This window comes from Delphinus delphis, chromosome 7, assembly GCF_949987515.2.
Source record: "Delphinus delphis chromosome 7, mDelDel1.2, whole genome shotgun sequence".
NCBI classification, from domain to species: Eukaryota; Metazoa; Chordata; class Mammalia; order Artiodactyla; family Delphinidae; genus Delphinus; species Delphinus delphis.
Window position 1 is genome coordinate 1,552,839 of NC_082689.1, and position 17,857 is coordinate 1,570,695.

The window sequence follows — 17,857 nt, forward strand, 5'->3', positions numbered from 1 at the left end:
CCAGCCCAGCCGGTGGCATCAGTACCCCGTTTCCTTACAATCCTTCCTCCCCACTTCCTGATGCACCAGTACTGTGTGACCGTTTTACACAATTTAGGGATTCCAGGCGGCAACAAGGAAGAGGACTTCGGAGTCAGCTGTGTTCTCTTTCTCCACGTCCTTAAAGACCTTCCCAGACAGTGTGACGGCGCTCGGTGCCCCCTGCCCAGACGGGATAGAAGTTGTGATCCCACCCTGGGGTTTCTCACCTGAGCCCAGTGGCCAGTGTGCCCCGTACTGGGGGTTCAGGGCACCGGGGGGAGCGTGCTGAGCAGTGGGCCCTGGCCCAGTGCTGCGGGCATCTCACGGGGCCGCTGGCGTTGGTACCTCTGCCACTTTGCTTTGCTGGTTTTCCCTCTTCCAAAATGAACGTTCCCTGATGCCTTGTGGCCGGACCTCGGGCAGTGGTGGGCACAGCTCTGATGCCTGCGCCTCTCCGTGGTCTCGGCCGAGCTTGCCCGTGAGCGAGGACACGCGTGGACCTGAGAAGGGGCCACGGAGCCCGGCAACCTCCAGCCTGGCGAGGAGAGGCCTCCGTGGGCACCGTCTGTGTTGATTCAGGAGTTTTCACTTAATTAGCGGATCCTCTGCGGCAGGGCCCTCCAAGATCAACTGCCTGCCGAGGGAGCCGGGCTGGAGTGGAGAGGTACGGAAGCCGTGGCCGGCACGTGGTCAGCTGGACGCCGACAGGACACCTTCCTGAAGCAGGTGTGGGAGTCGTGAGAACGGTTTCCCTGTAAACTGTGGGACGGTAGCCTTCAAATGTCTGCCTGTTCTAAGAACACGGCAGAGCGCGAGGGGCCCCCGGACACCAGGATGAAGAAGCGGGGTGTCATGGGTGCTACCCCCGAACCCAGTGAGGGACGTGGACCCGCTTTGGGGTGTCTCTGGTTCCGTGGCGGCCCGAGCCCAGTGCCTGCAGCCTCAGATGGGCGTGGGAGAGTGGGTCTGTGCTTCTGATTCCTACACCAGTCAGATTCCCAAGTCGGTGTCTTCGAGGGCAGGGAAGGGCCTGGCCACCCTCCTGATCTCCAAGGGGAAGGCGCCTCGAGGGCTTCGCGGGCTTCAGCTGCCTGTGGGTTCCCAGGGTCTCACGGCCACGCCTGTGCTCTGACAAGGCTCTGGGTGGGTGCACCGGAGACCCGGCCTTGCTTCACCATCGGCTCCTTGAGTCAGTAGCAGGCGGCAGACCATTTCCCTCCAAGCTCAGTGCGGCCCCAGACCAGGGACACCATCGCGAGCGCTGCCAGGGGGCCTTGGAGCCGTGCTCCCAGAGTTCGATCTTGCTTCCCAGGAAGACTCCAGCTTCTATTGAATTGCAGATCATTTTTTTGATCCAGGCTGCCAGTTCCCGTGCAGAAAAACACTCCCAAACCAGCGTGGTGGGAGCCCCACCTCCCTGGCCTGGCTAGGCCAGGGCTGAGTTAACACAGGAGAGAAAACCCATCCCCGTGGGCTCGCCGAGAGCAAGTCTGACAGCCTGGGCCTTGGGGGTCTCCACCGTCTGGGACGGCACTCAGGGGTCCCCAGCGGGGGGCAGAGGCCCACCCCGCCACCCCGTGGGATGCTCTCCCGCTACGTCGAGTGATGGGAAAGGCCTCAGCATCCACGGGTCCTTTCAGATCTGGCCTGGGGCTCCTAGCAGGAGGACCGCAGTGCCCGGCAGGGGTTGTCCAGCCTGTATCAGCAGCCTGGGTCTGGATCCGTGCTCTGTGTTCTCGGGAGGACCAGTCTGGGTGGCCGCAGACCCTCAGGATGCCGGGGGAGGCCCCGCGATGCCCCGGGACGAGGGAGCAGGGCACCTGGAGTCTGAGGTCCCCCGGCGACGGTGGCCGGCTAGGGCTGACCTCAGCTCTTTGCCCCGAGCACTTGCGTGCCGAGGTCCATCCCTGGGAAGGGGCATAGGGAACCGGGCCCTGACGTGAGGAGGCGGGAGCTCCAGGCTCCCACGCTCACCTGCCCACACTCGCGCTCCCACCTTTATAAAGCTCCAGTGGGTGCCAGGCACTCTGCAGAGAGGGGTCAGCACTGAGGGAGGTGGGAAGGCCCCCGGCCGCCTGCGGGGGACGAGGATGTGACGGGGCACGGGGGGAAGGGGCCCGAGTGGAAGGTTGCACACAGAGCCCTGAGGATCACTCTTGAGAGGCCGGAGCAGCAAGGGGTGGGGGGCCGTGTACAGATGGGCCAGGGTCCCGGAGGTGGGCCGAGGTGGGGAGTGTGGGAGAGCAGGGGAGCCCTGGAGCCAGTTCCCAGGAGCGGGGAGCGACCGGTCCTGCGTCTGGAAAGTCAGCGCGGCTGCAGGGGGTGGGTGGTAGGTACCGAGGGGGCAGGAGCTCAAGAGGAGGGCGGGGCGGGCCGTGCAGGAGCAGTGGGCGCCGCAACGTCTGAGCCCCGGCGCGGCATCCAGGTCGCACAGCCCACCCGCCTCGGGCTTCGCCGGCCGCAGGGCGTCTGGGAAGTGCCTCGCTTTCTAAGGAGCCCGAGTCCCGCCTGGGAGGACGTCAGTCAGATCCGGAACCTGCCTGGGGGACGTCTCCCTTCTTGGCCTTGATATTACTTTTTGCTCTTTTGACCTGGATTGCGCTCCAGTCGTGGCCCTAAAGCACTACGTTTTCCCTTCTCAGGGACATCCCCAGCATCCCCAAATCAGATATGCTCTTGCGGGGCTAAGAGTTGTCCCTGCTTGTGAACATTCAAAAAAAAGGTCAAAGATAGCAGATGAGGCAGAGGCTCCTGCCCCCAGTCCCTGAACGAATAAAAAGGAAACGATGACAAATTAGAAAAAGAATCCCAGCAAAAAACAAGCTAGGTCATAAACTTCAGACACAGGTTGCTGAGGAAAGAGGGGAGGGCTCCACGGCAGAGTGGTGGCGCAGACCAGTTGGCGCCCGGGCCCGCCCTCCTGCCTTGGAAACGCGCCGGCGGGTGACTGGGGGCTGGGAACCCTGGATCGTCTGCACATACGGACCCTGGGAGGTTGTGGCATAGCAGAAATGGGGCAGGCTGTGGGCTGACCCTCCCTGGGGGAAGGGGAGGCTCCAGGCACACTGGCCATGGGAGTGGCCTGGGATCTGGGACTGGACGTGCCACTCTCCCACTGTGAGTCCAGGACATATCACGGGATTTCAGGAGGAAGCAAGGTCGGGCTTCTAACAACACCCCTCCCAGGTCGTGGAGACCTTCCTTCTGCCACCAGCCCCTCAAGCATCCCAAGTCATCCAGAACACAAACGTCTGTGCCTCCGATGGGAAAAAAACATCATTGCCAGGCTTGGAGGGACAAGGGTTAAAGATGCAGTGGGACACTTGGACACAGTCGCTCAGGCTTGAACAAGATGGAAAGGGGTGGGGTGGCCAGGCTGTGTGCAAACAACCACGGGAAAATAAGTGACTCAGTGCACAGGACAGGGTCATAGCCTGCAAAGATGACTACACACCCAACTTAGGAAAAACACAGCTAGGGAACAGAACGAAACCTCCTCCCATGCTCTGGCTGAGAGAATAGTTTGATAAGAACACGGACTCATAAGATAAGCATCAAAAATATACCAAAGGCTAAGAAATGAAAATAAGGTTCCAGACCTCAGAAAACAACTTGAAAACCAAACAGTATCAATAAAGAACCAATAAATGAATTACAGAGAGCAAGGAGCAAAACAGACAAGGCTGAAGTCAAGCAGGGGACGAAAAGCAGTGTTCTCGGAGTGTGGTCCCTGGACCAGCGGTGCTAGCAACTCTGTTATAAATGCAGGTTCTCAGGCAGACCGTATTGACTCAGAAGCTCCGGGTGCAGGGGGACACCCAGCCTGGTTTAGATGACCCAGTAAATGAAGTAAGTTAAATAGGTTTTTATTAAGAACTGTGTAAACCTAATTCACATTAAGAATAGACAAGACAATCCAACATAAGGATAATTGGTGCTCTTGAAGTGGAGCTTCCAGCAAAAGGAACTTAAAAGGTGTGCCTGTTGGGGGGTATGTGTGTGTGTATGTGTGGAATGCACATATGTGTTTTGTGTGTGTACGCCTGTGTACACACGTAGTGGGGTGTATGTACACATATGGGGTGTACACGTGTGGGTGGGTGTGCACACGTGTACGTGTGTGTGCACATGATGTGATCTTTCAAAACCAGTTTTGGTGTTTTGTTTTGATTTGTTTTTTCATTTCAAGGGATTTTAAAAATCAAAGGTACAGACTGTTGTGGTGCAGAAATATTTCAAGTTTAGAAAATGCACTAGTTTTACTTCTATTATGTTAAACCAACATTAAATGAAATTAAATATACTTTGAGGCAGCATCTATAGTAAGATTTCATTTTATAAAAGTGTAGCTATCCTTCTGTATGTACGCACTTGAAAGTGTCACGTTCGCTTATGTGAATGGTGGTTTTGCTGAAGAGAAGACCTTGGCCTGTTTTCCTCCTTCCTTATGTGATTTTTTGTGTAGATGGCGTGGAGGGACGTCTGACACCAAGGACTGAGATGACCAGGCTCTCGGTTCCTGGTGCGTCGTCATACTTGGGCCACGGCAGCCCCTCCTCGTTCGTTTGCTGATGTGTTTCGTCCCCTGTCTCTCCCCTGACAGAGGCCGCGGGGCTCCTGTGCTTAGTCCGTCCGTGCCGTGCGTGTGTGTTCCTGCCTGATGCGTTGCTTTGTGTGCGGGCATCTTGATGCACGCGCGCGTCTGTGGGATCTACAGCTCCTTGCGCTGCTTGTGTGTTTTGCCCACTGCTGTGTCTTAAAGATCCGTCCTGATGCCATGTGCACCTGGCTGGTCACCCCTAACCGCCCCGTGGGATTCGGTGGTGGCGTACCTTCTACAGGGACGGACACTCCGGCAGCGCTGTGAGGACAACCCTGCGGGTGTGAACGTTCCCACTTCAACATTAAACTGTACGTAGTCTAGAGAACGCGGTCAAGGTTACCTGAGTCTAGTGTGTCGTGGGCTTTGGGCTGTTTTCCAGCTCTGTGGGGCGTAGGTGACTGAAGAGCACAAAATACTCCTTATAGATGGGCAAGCCCTGCACCACCCATGGACGCTAACCAACACCTCCTCTCACGATGTCCTTGTCCCTTTAAATCCGGGTCCATCCGTGTCTGGTCTTCGGATTCTCTCTGAGCCAGTTACAACGTCAGTCCTATTCCTACAGTGAATAGAATAAAATCTCTAATGTGTTCCTTTTTACATCTCTCCATTGAGAGCCATGACTTTCTTTCTAGAAGTTATCTTGTCCGCCGAGGGGACCCCTGACTCCTCAGGGAGCCATGCGAGTGTTTCTTTGGGAAACGTGTCAAAGGAGGATCTCGCTGATGGGCCGTATTGCACGTTCTCACCAGCGTCTGTTCTCTCCTCCCTCCGGGTGCCTGACAGCCAGGTGGCACCGGACGACTCCTTCAGGTCTCTGGGCCGGGAGTAGAGGTGACACGACATCTCCGAAGCAGAGGAGACCCCCCGATGAGGGCTGTGCGCTCCATGCTCACTTCCCTGGCCCTGGGGGTGCGCGATGTTCTAGATCAGGGGTCGGCTGACTGTGGCCCGTGGGCCGACTCGCCGTCTGTTGCTGTAAATAAGTTTTATTGGGACATAGCGGCCTCTCATTCACTGGCTCTTCTGTCGGGCAGAGATGAATCTTTCCAACGCAGGAAAGGCCTTCTGACCTTGTTCTGGTGGTAGGGCCTCCATCAGGTGAAGCAGAACCCACTTCAGCACGTCCGGGAGCCAGGCCTCTGCCGGGCGGGCCGCCCAGATCTGCTCTCAGGCTCCCGGCGGCTGTCTGCACGTGACAATGCAGGCTGCTCCCAGCCCCTGCCCACACCCTCCACGCCGGGCTCGCCCCCTCCCTGACTGTTTCTCCCTGAAGAGCCCTGGTTTTGACGCACGATTGCCCGTGGGAGGGGTGTGGGCAGGGTCATCCGTTAGGGTCTTGCTTCGTGCCCAAGCTCGATTTCTTCCGAGTCGCCTGCTGCGTTCTTGGCTCCTTTCTGGCTGGGAGAGCTGTGGTCCCTTTGTCGCTGACATGGAGAAAATCCTTTTCTATTCTAGAAACTGTGCACATTACAAACATCTCCTACCATTTCTTTTTTTTTGTTTTTTTTGCGGTACTCGGGCCTCTCACTGTTGTGGCCTCTCCCGCTGCGGAGCACAGGCTCCAGATGCGCAGGCTCGGCGGCCATGGCTCACGGGCCCAGCCGCTCCGCGGCACGTGGGATCTTCCCGGACCGGGGCACGAACCCGCGTCCCCTGGATCGGCAGACGGACTCCCAACCACTGTGCCACCAGGGAAGCCCCATCTCCTACCATTTCTTGAGTGTTTCTGCACGGCTATCCTTTATAATGAACTTGCATAATTTTTACCAAAACAATGAGATTTTTCTTAAAAATAACACACAGAAAAGTGTGGCAAGAGCAGAAATGCTTTAAGCAGCGGTGGAAACCTTGGGATAAGCGAACCCCGGGGAACTGTGCTGCGCGTAGCAGCGTCACCTCCTGGTTGCGTGAGCTTTGCGGGCGGGCGTTCCTGCTCCTTTCCTCCGCAGAGCCCTGCTGCCTGCTCCCCCAGAACCCACGGTTGTTTCAGCAGCCGCCCTGTGGGGTGAGCTGGATGAGTCACCTCCTGGAAAGTGGCGGGAAGACGCCGGGGTGGGTACGGCCCGCCCAGCTGAGACCCTGTGGGGCCTAAGACAGCCACCTCTCTTCCCACTGAGCGCCCCCAGGGAGGATGGGTGCTGTCTGCCGGGACCCTGATGGGCACAGGCCCCCCACATCCTCCCCCAGGTGGCACCACCTGTGTGATGTCCCTCCACCAAGCAGTGTTTCTCCCAACTTTATGGTTGGACAGGAACCAGGTGGTGGACGAGAGACCCCACTGCCCTCATTACTCCGTGTGTGTTACTGGGCGCGCTTGCCAGTCAACACTCCCGCATCCCTGCCCGCAGGCCCGGGGCAGCCCAGTCTCCCCACAACCACTCCGGTTTAGTGGTTCGACCTTGCAGGCCTGCCAAGCAGGAGCCCGGCCTGGCCCATGCCCCCGTGTCCTCTCCTGGCAGCTCGGCCCTGCAGCTCGGCGGGACCCAACTCAGCACCTGCTCGGAGCAGAGGGCACAGGGAGGGGACACATCCTCTGCACACAAACACAGGGGTCCCTTCCTGCATTAGTTATACAGCCTCTGGCCAAATGGGGAGCAGTTGACCCGTTAGATGAGCCATAGGACATGCACGACCGCTGTGACCCCGTAAACTCTTCAGCGGGGACGGGCCAGCGCTGGGTCTGATTTTTCTGCCCTCACGGTTGACGGCTGAAGGTCTTGGGCTGCCAGCCTGGCTGGTCGTGTTTGCAGCAGCTCCGTCCCAACAACGCAAACTGGTACTGGGGATCTGGTGTGAAAATGAGGTGAAGTAGAGGCTGCTCTCCAGGGACTTAACCGTGACCTAGTGGGTCCCACAGGGACAGCGTGCAGGATCAGGGTGCCGCGAGCAGCTGCGAGGTGCGTCACAGACAGTTTGCTGCAATGAAAGTCAGTGGCTGTAGGAAAAAATCAGACAAGAACAAGCGCTGGCAAGGATGTGGAGAAGCTGGAGCCCTCGTGCACAGCTGCTGGGAGTGTAAACATGCAGCTGTTTTGTAAACAGAGTCACCCGTGGCCTGGCGGTTCCACCCCAGGTTGATACTCGAGAGAAATGAAAACACGTGTCCACACGCACCCTTGTTTAGGTTGTTCACAGCAGCTCTCTTCACAATAGCCCAAACCTGGAGACGCCCCAGTGTCCATCAGAACGTGGTCTGTCCACACAGTGGAATACTGTTTGGCCATAAAAAGGAGTGAAGCCCTGATAACATGCTACAATGTAGGTGAACCTTGAAAGCATGATACTGAGTGGATGAAGCCACTCAGAAAATGATCACGTATTTCACGATTCCCTTATTTGAAATGTTCAGAATTTCAAGGCCAGAGAAGCAGGGGCTGGGCGGACGGGAGTGAGGAATGATGGCCAGTGAGCCGGGGGGGTCCCTTGGGGTCGTGGGGATGTGCTAACATTGGATTTGCAGTGACTGTTGCACAACTCTGTCGATTGATGAGAAAGTGTTAAGTCGTGCACTTAAAATGGGTGAATTTTATGGTATGTAAGTTATGCCTCTGTAAAGCTGTGAAAAAACTGAGCGGCAAAAAAATAAAGTTAATGGGTTCGAGTTTGCGTATTACTGACGCTTTTGTAAATCTCAGCTGAGCGGAGATCGTCTCGAGGTAGACTCTGCTGGCTGAGCCTCCGTGTCCTTCCTGGGTCCACGCCTTCACCCTGGAGTTTGAGCCAGGAATGAGGCACGCTGTTCCCTCCACTCCTGATTCACCGAGAGGGGGCACGTGACCCGGTTCTGGCCCACAAGACAGGAGGGGAGGGCTGCTGAGGCTTCTGGAAAAGAGTTCATCACTTTTAAGAAGGAGGCACCGGACGAGATGCCCACCCCCTGCCCCTGGACTTCTCCCCGCCTCCACGTCCAGCCGCCTTGTAGCCTTGAGGAAACCAGCAGGGACGCGGGAGATCCTGGGTTCTGGAGCTCTCCTGTTTAAGTCGGTGTGTGTAGGGAACTGTGCTTTACTCTCAGCAAAACCGTCCTAACTGCCTGTGTCTGTCCTTCCTTCCCCGTCTCCCTCACCCTCCCGCATCCTCACGAGTGCTCTTGAGCAGAAGAATAACAGCTGGGTCCACCGTCAGCATTTTGATAACCACACAGCCCGCTGCCTGGCCAGCTCTGCTGAGCCCTGGGTGAGCAGGTAGTGACAGCTTCCTTAATCACGGGCGGCTTCCAGGACGTTTCTGAAGGTGGCAGGGGTCTCCTCCGGGTCAGGACATGCCTGCCGATGTCATCCCTGACTTTGTGGGAAGATGTTACAGGCCAGTGAGCTCAGTGGGGGCTACAAAAGTGTTTATCAGCAAATACGCAATGAAAAGCTGAGCAGTTAACATGCCCCGAGCCAGCCCATTGGGGTCCCGTTGACCAGCGGGACCAGGGGATCTTGGGATAGAGCTGAGAGCAGTTCCTTTCTCTTATTCTGCCGTGAATCACAGATCTGTGACTTTCAACGAGGTTATGTCCTGATAAGCGCATCCTATGTTGGAAATATCGTCAGTTGAAAATGCACTTAATACCCCTGACCTACCGACAGCTTAGCCTCCTACCTTAAAGGTGCTCAGAACACTTACGTCAGCCTACAGTCGGGCAAAACCATTGAACCCCAAGCCTATTTCACAGTAAAGTGCTGACCGTCTCATGTGATTTATTGAACACTGTCCTGAGAATGAAAAACAGAACAGCTGTCAGTGTATCGGTTGTTCACCTGGTGATCACGGGGCCGACGGGGAGGTGCACTGCCCGGCAACACGAGAGGGGATCGGACCACGTACCACTGCCCAGGAGAAATGCAAAAGCCAAAATTCAAAGTACGGTTTCTACTGAACCCGAATCACTTTCACACCATCATAAAGTCAAAAACTCAGAAGTTGAACCGTCCTAAGTTGGGGACCGCCTGTATCAATGTTCCTACCCAATGACACGGGGCAGTGTCCACATTAGGAAGGACTCTTCCCTTGGGTTACTTCCAGTCCTTTCACTAAATGTGTTTGGGTGGCTTTGGTTCGCTCTGATTCACGCCTGCGGCGCTGCTGGAAGGGCAGGCAGGCCCCTTGAGTGCGCGCCCAGGGAGGCTTAGCGGGGAAGGAGTCTCCCGGGAAGGAGGCGTGTGACACCCACAGGGGGTGCTCAGGCCTACAGGTTCAGAGGTGGGAAGCCCTGTGCCCACCCTCCCGGCCCGGGCAGGAGAGGAGTAGTGCCATGGGGGACTCCCAGCCTTCTGCACTGTTAATTCACTTAAAAAATGAACATGGGACCATCTCAGTGTGAGAGCCGCTTGTCCCAGGAAAGGTGTCCTCCCGATGCCTCTCTCTTGCCCGCGGTTTTGGGGAACGAACGTCCCTATCTTGTTGATGTTCGGGATGTTCCCCCGACATAGCATCCTCAGACCCGAGACGTTTTCACGCAGGAGTTTGCAGGACCCCCCGCGCACCAGCACCGTGAGGACTGGCGCGGGCCAGGGAGGGGCCCTTTGGCTGCACGTCAGAGATGACGGCTCAGCACCGAGGTGGCCGCCCTGCCTGTGCTCCCCCGGGCCTGGCTGAGGCCTCTTTCCCCCTGACGACACCTCCGCAGGGCCCTGGGCTCCCTCAGGAAACCATAGGAAGTGGGAACTCCCGGGTAGACGTGGAAGAGCTTGGAGGATCTCTGGCCAGTGTCAGAAGCGCCCAGTCCAGATGGGGAAGAAGGGGCAGGACTGTGGGGGAGTGTGGCTCCCAGACTTGCTGTCAGCCTTGAAGGAGTGAAGACGTGATGGACCCCCAGCTCTGCGGCCCCCCCATCCCCACCCCACCCCGGGCTCCTGGTCCTGCCCGGCTCCACCTCCGCAGGGGCCGCGGCGCTGCCTCCACCCGGACGGGCCCTTGTCGGAACCTCGGGTCGCTCGGGGCTGCAGCCCTTTGTCCACAGGCTGTCTGCCCCACCTCGGGAAGCTTCTAGAGTGGAGGGTGCTGACGTTCACGGTGTGAGCCTGAGAAATGACTTTCAGATAAATGGATTATGCAATCTATGACATACGCTGACCAGAGAGTCTCACATTTGGAAACATGTCCCAAAGAAAGACCTACGTTACAAAAGAATTCACAGCTTTGTTGTCAAAAACAGCCAAACGCACAAAGAAACCCGCCCACCGTCCTCTGACCGGCGCCCCGGAAACCGTGCCGACGGCAAAGCGAGAAACATCTCGCTTCTGTCAACGTGGTGGCTGCCTGGACATCCGTGGTTCTTGGAAAACAGTTTTTAAACTGTTAGAAGAAAAAGAGAAAGTGAAAGAACGCATATACACTTATTTCAACCACATAAAAGGGTACAAAAATAGGGACTGGGATCAAGCATATGAACCGAATCCTTGGTGTTTACGGTAAAAGGGTATTTGAGGGTTTATTTACTGTGCTTTCCAAATATGAAGAGAGGTATTTAATCAAAAGAAAAATTCGGAGCTGAGCCCCACACTATAGGATCTGGCGGAAATCCTGTTGAGGAGATGCCGGCCCGCCTGTCTCCAGGAGGCGGGGGAGGGGGGCGGTCCTCCCGCAGGACGCAGGGCTTCAGGGGCTGCGTGCAGTTCCTGGGCCATCCTTCTCATTTTACTTACTTTACACTCAGTGAGTGAACACACACTCACTGGGTGCCTACTGTGTTCCGGACGCTGGTCTGGGCGCTTGGAGATCTGGGAGGGAGTGGTCTGTGCAGAGACCCCGCCTGCTGGAAAATGGTTGTAGTGGGTGTGGGGTGGCCCCCCAACGCTGTGTCCACCTGGGGCTTGTGAGTGTGGCCTTACTTGGAAAAAGGGTCTTTGCAGATGTGATTATTTGAGGAGATTGAGAAGAGAGCCTTCTGCCTTTAGGGCGGGCCCTGAGTCCAACGACTGCTGTCATGTAAGGGGACGGAGAAGGCACAGAGAGAAGCAGGGAGAAGCCAGGTGATGCTGCAGCAGAGGTGGGCTGGTGCCAGGGTGGCAGCAGCCCCCAGGGGCTGGGAGAGGAGCAGGACATTCTCTTGCACAGCCCTGCCAGCGCCTGGAACGGGGACTCTGTTCTCCACGCTATGGCTTGAAGCCAGCCTGGTGCTTCATCGCAGGCGCCCCGGGAAACTCAAGCCGGAGACGAGCTAGATGGCCGGTGTGGCCGTGCTCAGTGGGAGCCCCGGGAGAAGAGCCCGCCGTGCCCGCGGGGCTGCAGGACAGAGCGGGGGCTGGGACATCCCCGGAGCAGAGACCCTGGGCACCAGGTGGAGGACATTCCAGGTGAGCGGCAGGGCCGGAGGCCCTGGGGGTGCACACACGGGTCGCGCTCAGGCCGTCACTGTCGGGGGACGGGTGGGCCGTGGGGCAGCTGAGGGTGTCTCGGGCAGAGGGCGCCTGCTGGGACCCCTGCCCCTCCCACCCCGTCCCTCGGGACGGGCCGCGGACCTTGGCGGGCGTGCACTCCCGGAGGCGGGAGGGTGTCTGCTTCGTGTGGGGACCCACGGGTGTGTCTGCATGTCGACACCATGGATCAGCAGTGAGGTCAGAGCAACACAGAAAGGAAGCCCAATACTTTGCTCATCTTAGGAGTCATTTTCTGGGAGCGGGATTCCAGAATAGTCTAGGAAGATCCTTGGAAACACCAAGGAGCACTTAAGATGCAGCGCAGGATGGAGCAGAGAGGACTGGAGGCAAGAGGGGCCGCAGGGCCCACCCAGGAGGGGACGGGAGGGGAGGGAGGAGGGGGCCTGATGCCGTCCACGCACTCAGGGCATGAGCCTGCGTCCAGGTGGAGGGCACGCAGGAACAGAGGGGCCAGAGCACACCTGTGCAGGGCGGGGAGCCCGCGGCCCAGAGGGGAGCCCGCGGCAGGCAGGCTGCCCCTCGCAGAGAGTGGGGTCCCGGGTCTCCCGGCCCCCAACTTGGGTGTGTGGGCACGGCGTGGTCTCAAGACCTCAGCGTGTGCACACCTGCCCAGAAAGTTCTGTGACTGGACGGCCTCCTGAAGGTCTCCAAGCCACATCTGCTCCCAAATTCTGCGTCTTTGGACCCTCCGACTGCCCTGTTAGGCAGGACCCCACCCTATTATAGATGAGGAAGGAGGGGTTCAGAGAGAGAGCCTCGGCCGAGGTCACGTGGCTGTGAAGCGTGGTCACCCATTAACTCCTGGAGGGGAGGAGGGGGTGTGCCCAGCTAGGGTGTGGGGCGCAGGGGTCACCAGGAACCCGGCCGCATGACCCTCCCTTGTGGACGGCAGAGGGTGGCTTCCTCCAATGTGTGGGGAAGACCCGAACCCCGGCAGCCAGCCCCTCTGAGTCCGGCCCACAGACGGGAGTACAGGGTCCAGGCAGGTCTGGGAGGCGGCCCGATCAGGACTCGCCTCTGGCCCCAGCGCTGTGGTTCAGAGGCGATGCTCTTGATTCACTCTTCACTCAGCAAGGAGCCAGAATGGTCCAGCGCACAGCGGGAAGCTGGGAAAAAGCTCGTAGTAAGTGCTTTCTGGAGCTCGGTATCAGGACCTGTGAGTCAGCTGTCGGGTGCTTCCTCCAAGAGGGAAGGATGTACATGTAGCCAGCCGTCAGGGACATGGAATTACTGCGTTTGAGGGAGTAGCGAATAGCCAGGTTCACGGAAGGGGTCCCACAAGTGGGCACTTATTTAAACCCGCTCGTGGCGACCCACCCAGACTGACAAATCCCTTTGAAAACGGAAGGCTTAATGGCCCATCTTGGGCAGGTAATCTCTGTTTTTGCTGCAAACGTGGCGTCCCGCCGTTGGGCCCACTTCTTCCCTGGCCCCTGGCCCTGTACACCTGTCACCTCCCTGTGTACAGGCACGCTGCAGGGGGGCTGCAGTTACAGGGCAGCTGTCCCCGCTCTGCTGCGCCCCCTACCCCACTGCCCTCTCTCCCCCTTTTCTCCTGACCACTCACCTTCTAACCCACGGGCTCTGTTTACCCTCTACTCCTGTTTCCTCCGGGGCAGGGGGTTTACACTGTTTTCTGCTGCGTCCCCACACCTGGCTCCAAGCAGCAGCCCAGGTTCTACCTGGGGAGTGAATCAACCGTGAGTTCCCAGGGAGACCCAACCAAGAGAAGAGAGAATATCTTTAAGCTTTAAGGCTTGGCGGCCGGCAGGACTGAAGCCCACGGAGCAGGCGGCCGTCTGGAAATTGGGGTGGGGCTTGAGCCACAGCCGTGAGGCAGAATTCCCTGTTTCCACAGGAAACCGCCGGGTTTTCTCTTAAAGCCTTCAACTGATTGGGTGAGGCCCACCTGCTTTGTTGAGGTTGCTCATCACTCAAAGATGCTGATGGCTGGTGCTAACCAGCCTGCCAGGTACCTTCACAGCAGCATCTGGATCAGCGTTTGAACCGTGGGGACAGCAGCCTGATAAGACGGCACCGGAGCCGAGTGTCCAGGGGGTGAGGTACGAGCCCCGTGGCACCAGAGTTGGGGCTCACGGCCCGTCGTGAGTGGGAAGCAAGGAAACTTCCTGCAGGAGAGAGCAGGGCAGCAGAGGCTCCAGCGAAGAGCTGCCTCCTGCCTCCTGCCCCTCCCCAGCCCTTCCCACCCCAGGCCCCTCCCCTGGCTGAGGGAGGTGGGAGCTGCGGACAAGGCAGTGGGCAGGGATGCGGAGGGTCGCGCAAGGGGCCGGGGCGCTCAGGGCTCCTCTCCTCCAGCAGGAAGGCGCGTGCAGCGCCACGCCGAGACAGACGCGCGTCTCTGGGCGTTCTTCCCTCCAGCACCGGCGGGACACAAAGGACCAGTTCTCAGCCATGACAGATGGCCAGTGAGAGAGGATGGCGGCCCAGTGAGGACCAGCGCAGGAGGGCGAGGGGATAGACAGCGCAGGCGGTCGGAGGACGTGTGGGCACGTGTACGCGCGGAGTCTGAGGGGCCCCGGGCGCCCCGGGAGGGCGGAGGGGCTGGGGGTCTCCCCCATGGGTGTGGCTGACCTTGCGAGGGTGGCTTCTGAGCCTGGGTGGGGGTGAGGATGGAATTTGGGGAAAACAGCCATCTCTGTGTTGGGAACAGGGCCCAGGAGAGACTTGGAAGAGGCAGGCGGAGAAATGTCCCCGCGTGGATGCGGCGACCTGGAGGGAGGTGATCCTCTGCGCTGTCCGTCCCTGGAGCGGCGGGAGCCCGTAGGCGGTGTGAGGACGCTGCGGGGATGGCGGCCGGGGTCCCTGCGGCCCTGCGGACCAGCGAGGGGGCGGAGGACCGAGAGTTGCCCCAAGGACAGCGGGGGAGTGGACGCTCCCGGGAGCCCCCAGCGGCTGGTTTTGAGGGACCACGGGAGGAGGTGGAGGCATGGGGCCCACGGGGAGGCCGGGAAGGCCATGCACCCCTGTCTCATCACCTCCCCCAAGCCCCGGCAGGAGGCGCTGGTTCTCCAAGACGGAAGTCACTGCCAATTAAACAATTTTGAGAGACAAGAGAATATTGTGTCATCATTTACTCTGTGCCCCTGAAAGAGACGCTTGCACTCTCGTTTTCCCCTTATGTGAGCACAGGAGGGATGTACGGACTGAACCCGTGTGGGATTCACGGGTTCAGCCTCCCTGGCCTCCCCTCCCTCTTCACGTCGGAGCCCCACTGTCCTGAGTCACCTCAGGACAGGAGGCTGTCCTGAGTCAGCCTCCTCCCCAGCCTCACCCGTGTCCCCAAGGCTCATGCCCCAGGCGCTGTCACCACTGTCATCTGCCTACCTGCCAGCCGCGGCCCAGAGATGCCGGTCATCTGCTTCATCGGTCCGACACGACAATCTATCCTCATCGACTCAGAACAACGGGAGGGCGCTAGAGGGACTTCAGCCGGGTGGCCACGCACTTTGATTTTTGTCTTCCACCCACCTGTCCCCGGGTGGAAATTCCATCCCTCAAGCGCTCAAAGTGAGCCTTTCTGCACTGGGTGCTGGTGGTGTCCAAGGAGAAACAAACTGGGATTTGGGATCACGGGGGGGCTATTACAATACAGCGTGGGGATCGGGGGCCACTGTCAGGGAGAACACTGACCGTGAGTCTGCTGGCACGTCTGAGTCAGGCACAGAGAGGTTTTCTTTTAGAGAGACGGTGCAAACAGGCTGGAAGAACGGGGACGTGAGACCAAGGGAGGCATGACCCCACCCTCCATCCAGGGAGTTTCCCCCAGGCCAGCTGCGTCTTGGGGGGCCCTAAGCAGGGGGCTGCGTGCAGGGTGGGGTGCCAAAGCTCAGGGGCCCAGAGAAAGGAGACCAGTTCAGCCCAAGTGTTTTGTTCCCGTTGGTCAGTGGGGTGAGCAGGTCAGCTGAGCAGCCTCCCCAGGCAGGAGTGGGAGACCGTGGGGTCTGGGGGCCACACTCCCAAGTGGGGTCTGATCAGGTGGCGCTTCAGGGCTCTGTTATGGGGCCCCTGCAGCAGTGCCCACGGGCTGGGACCTGCAGGAGCTTACGTGGGGTCAGCGCGCCTGGCTCTCTGCTGCACTCTCGCAAGGACCACCCTGCTCCCCCCCGCCCCCGACCCAGAGTTGCTTGAGGATTAAAAGTGATCTGCAGCCAATCACCTCCACTGACCCCAACTGCTTTTGGGGCCCAGAGCCTCCTGCTTCCATGGGGCTCACATTCTGTAGCTCGGGCCATGGCTGAGCCCCACTGGGGTTACAGGACTCCAGGGAGGTTAAAGAGACCCCGACTCCTTTTGGTTAATGGGGCTTCTATTTGGAGACTCCTGTTCTCAGTGGATAGCCCAGGAGGGAACACTTCCTCAAATTGGAGGTGTCGGTCTGCAGAAGGCTTAACCTCCTCTCTCACGTTGCTGCCCCTTTCCGGGCCCCAGGCTGTCTGCAGGCGCAGCAGGTGGGGGCCTGAGCCATCTCCTGCCACGTCCCACAGAGGCCACAGGCCTGTCCTCTGACGGGAGTGTCCTTCCGTGGGACGCAGGTGGCTTCGCCCAGCGTCTGGCAGGCAGCCGCTGTTCAGTCACCTTCTACTCAGCTCGCTGGTGAAGGAGGGGGTCCCCGCTGTGGGGTTATGGGAAGGCTGAACCTGGGATGCTGGGCAGACCAGACAGACAGCAGTCATCAGTCACGTACACTCACAGCCCAGGGAGGGGCTGCACGGCAGGCAGGGCCACATGGGCTGTGTTGGGCAATGGAATGAACACGGGGGGCTGTGCTGTGACATGAGGGTGGGGCTCCCTGCTTTCCAAAGGACACGATGACCTTGTTTACATAATTCTGGAGGCTGGCAGTGAGCTGAAGACAGTACTCAGGGGTAAGCAGGCTTTGCTCCTGGTCCCTGAATGAGGAGAACTCTCTGGGCCCTTACTTGGCTCCGGCTGCTGTAACAAAATGTCCTAGACTGAGAACAGGTGCCAGCAGGTCGGGTTCTGGTGGAAGCTCTCATCCTGGCCTGCAGATGGCTGGCTGCCTTCTCACTGTGTCCTCACATGAGGTTCTGCTGTCTCTTCTCATAAGGGCACTGATCCCACCATGGGACCCCACCCTCATGACCTTGTCCAGCCCTCATCACCTCCCAAAGGCCCCACCTCCTAATACCTTCACGTGGGGGTTGGGCCTTCAACATATGAACTGCGGGTGGCCACACAGTCAGTCTGCAGCACCCTGGAGCAGCGTGGGAGACAGAGCCTGAGCTCAGCCCCCTGGAGGAGGCCCTGCCAGGTTCACCACACAGTCAGGCACCTAATGTTGCACCTTAATGTTTTTCTGTAGTCTGTTGCATGTAATATTTTTATTTATTTTTTAATTAAAGTATAGTTCTATACAATTTATATAAGTTACAGGTGTACAATATAGTGGTTCACACTTTTTCAAGATTAGACTCCACTTATAGTTATGATAAAATATTGGCTATCTTCCCTGTATTGCACAATATATTCTTGTGGCTTATTTTATACTTAATAGTTGGTGCCTCTCCCTCCCCCATCTCCCCAATGGTAACCACAAGTCTGTTCTTTGTATCTGTGAATCTGCTTCTTTTTTGTTACATTCACTAGTTTGTTGTAGTTTTTAGATTCCACATATAAGTGACGTCACACAATGTTTGTCTTTCTCTGCCTGACTTACCTCACTTGGCGTAACGCCTCCGAGTCCACCCGTGTTGCTGCAAACGGCAAAATGTCATCTTTCTCATGTCTGATTTGCACCTTAATTTTAAGCCCTAGCTCACACCCCCCCCCCCCGATGGGAGGGAACCAGGTCTCCTTGGGAACCACAGCATGGCTGAGT

The 17,857-nt window shown here is 58.2% G+C and overlaps 1 long non-coding RNA gene across 2 annotated transcripts; it reads left to right on the top strand.

Annotated features, from left to right (window-relative positions):
• The first annotated feature begins 11,892 nt into the window (after positions 1-11,892).
• Positions 11,893-15,063, top strand: LOC132427918 (uncharacterized). 2 transcript variants are annotated; one of them, XR_009520030.1, is made up of 4 exons: positions 11,893-11,913; positions 13,856-14,060; positions 14,317-14,510; positions 14,669-15,063. It is a non-coding gene; the product is annotated as an uncharacterized lncRNA (long non-coding RNA). The 2 variants fall into 2 exon arrangements; XR_009520029.1 differs by lacking the exon at positions 11,893-11,913 and having other exon boundaries at positions 13,615-14,060.
• The last annotated feature ends 2,794 nt before the right edge of the window (positions 15,064-17,857 follow it).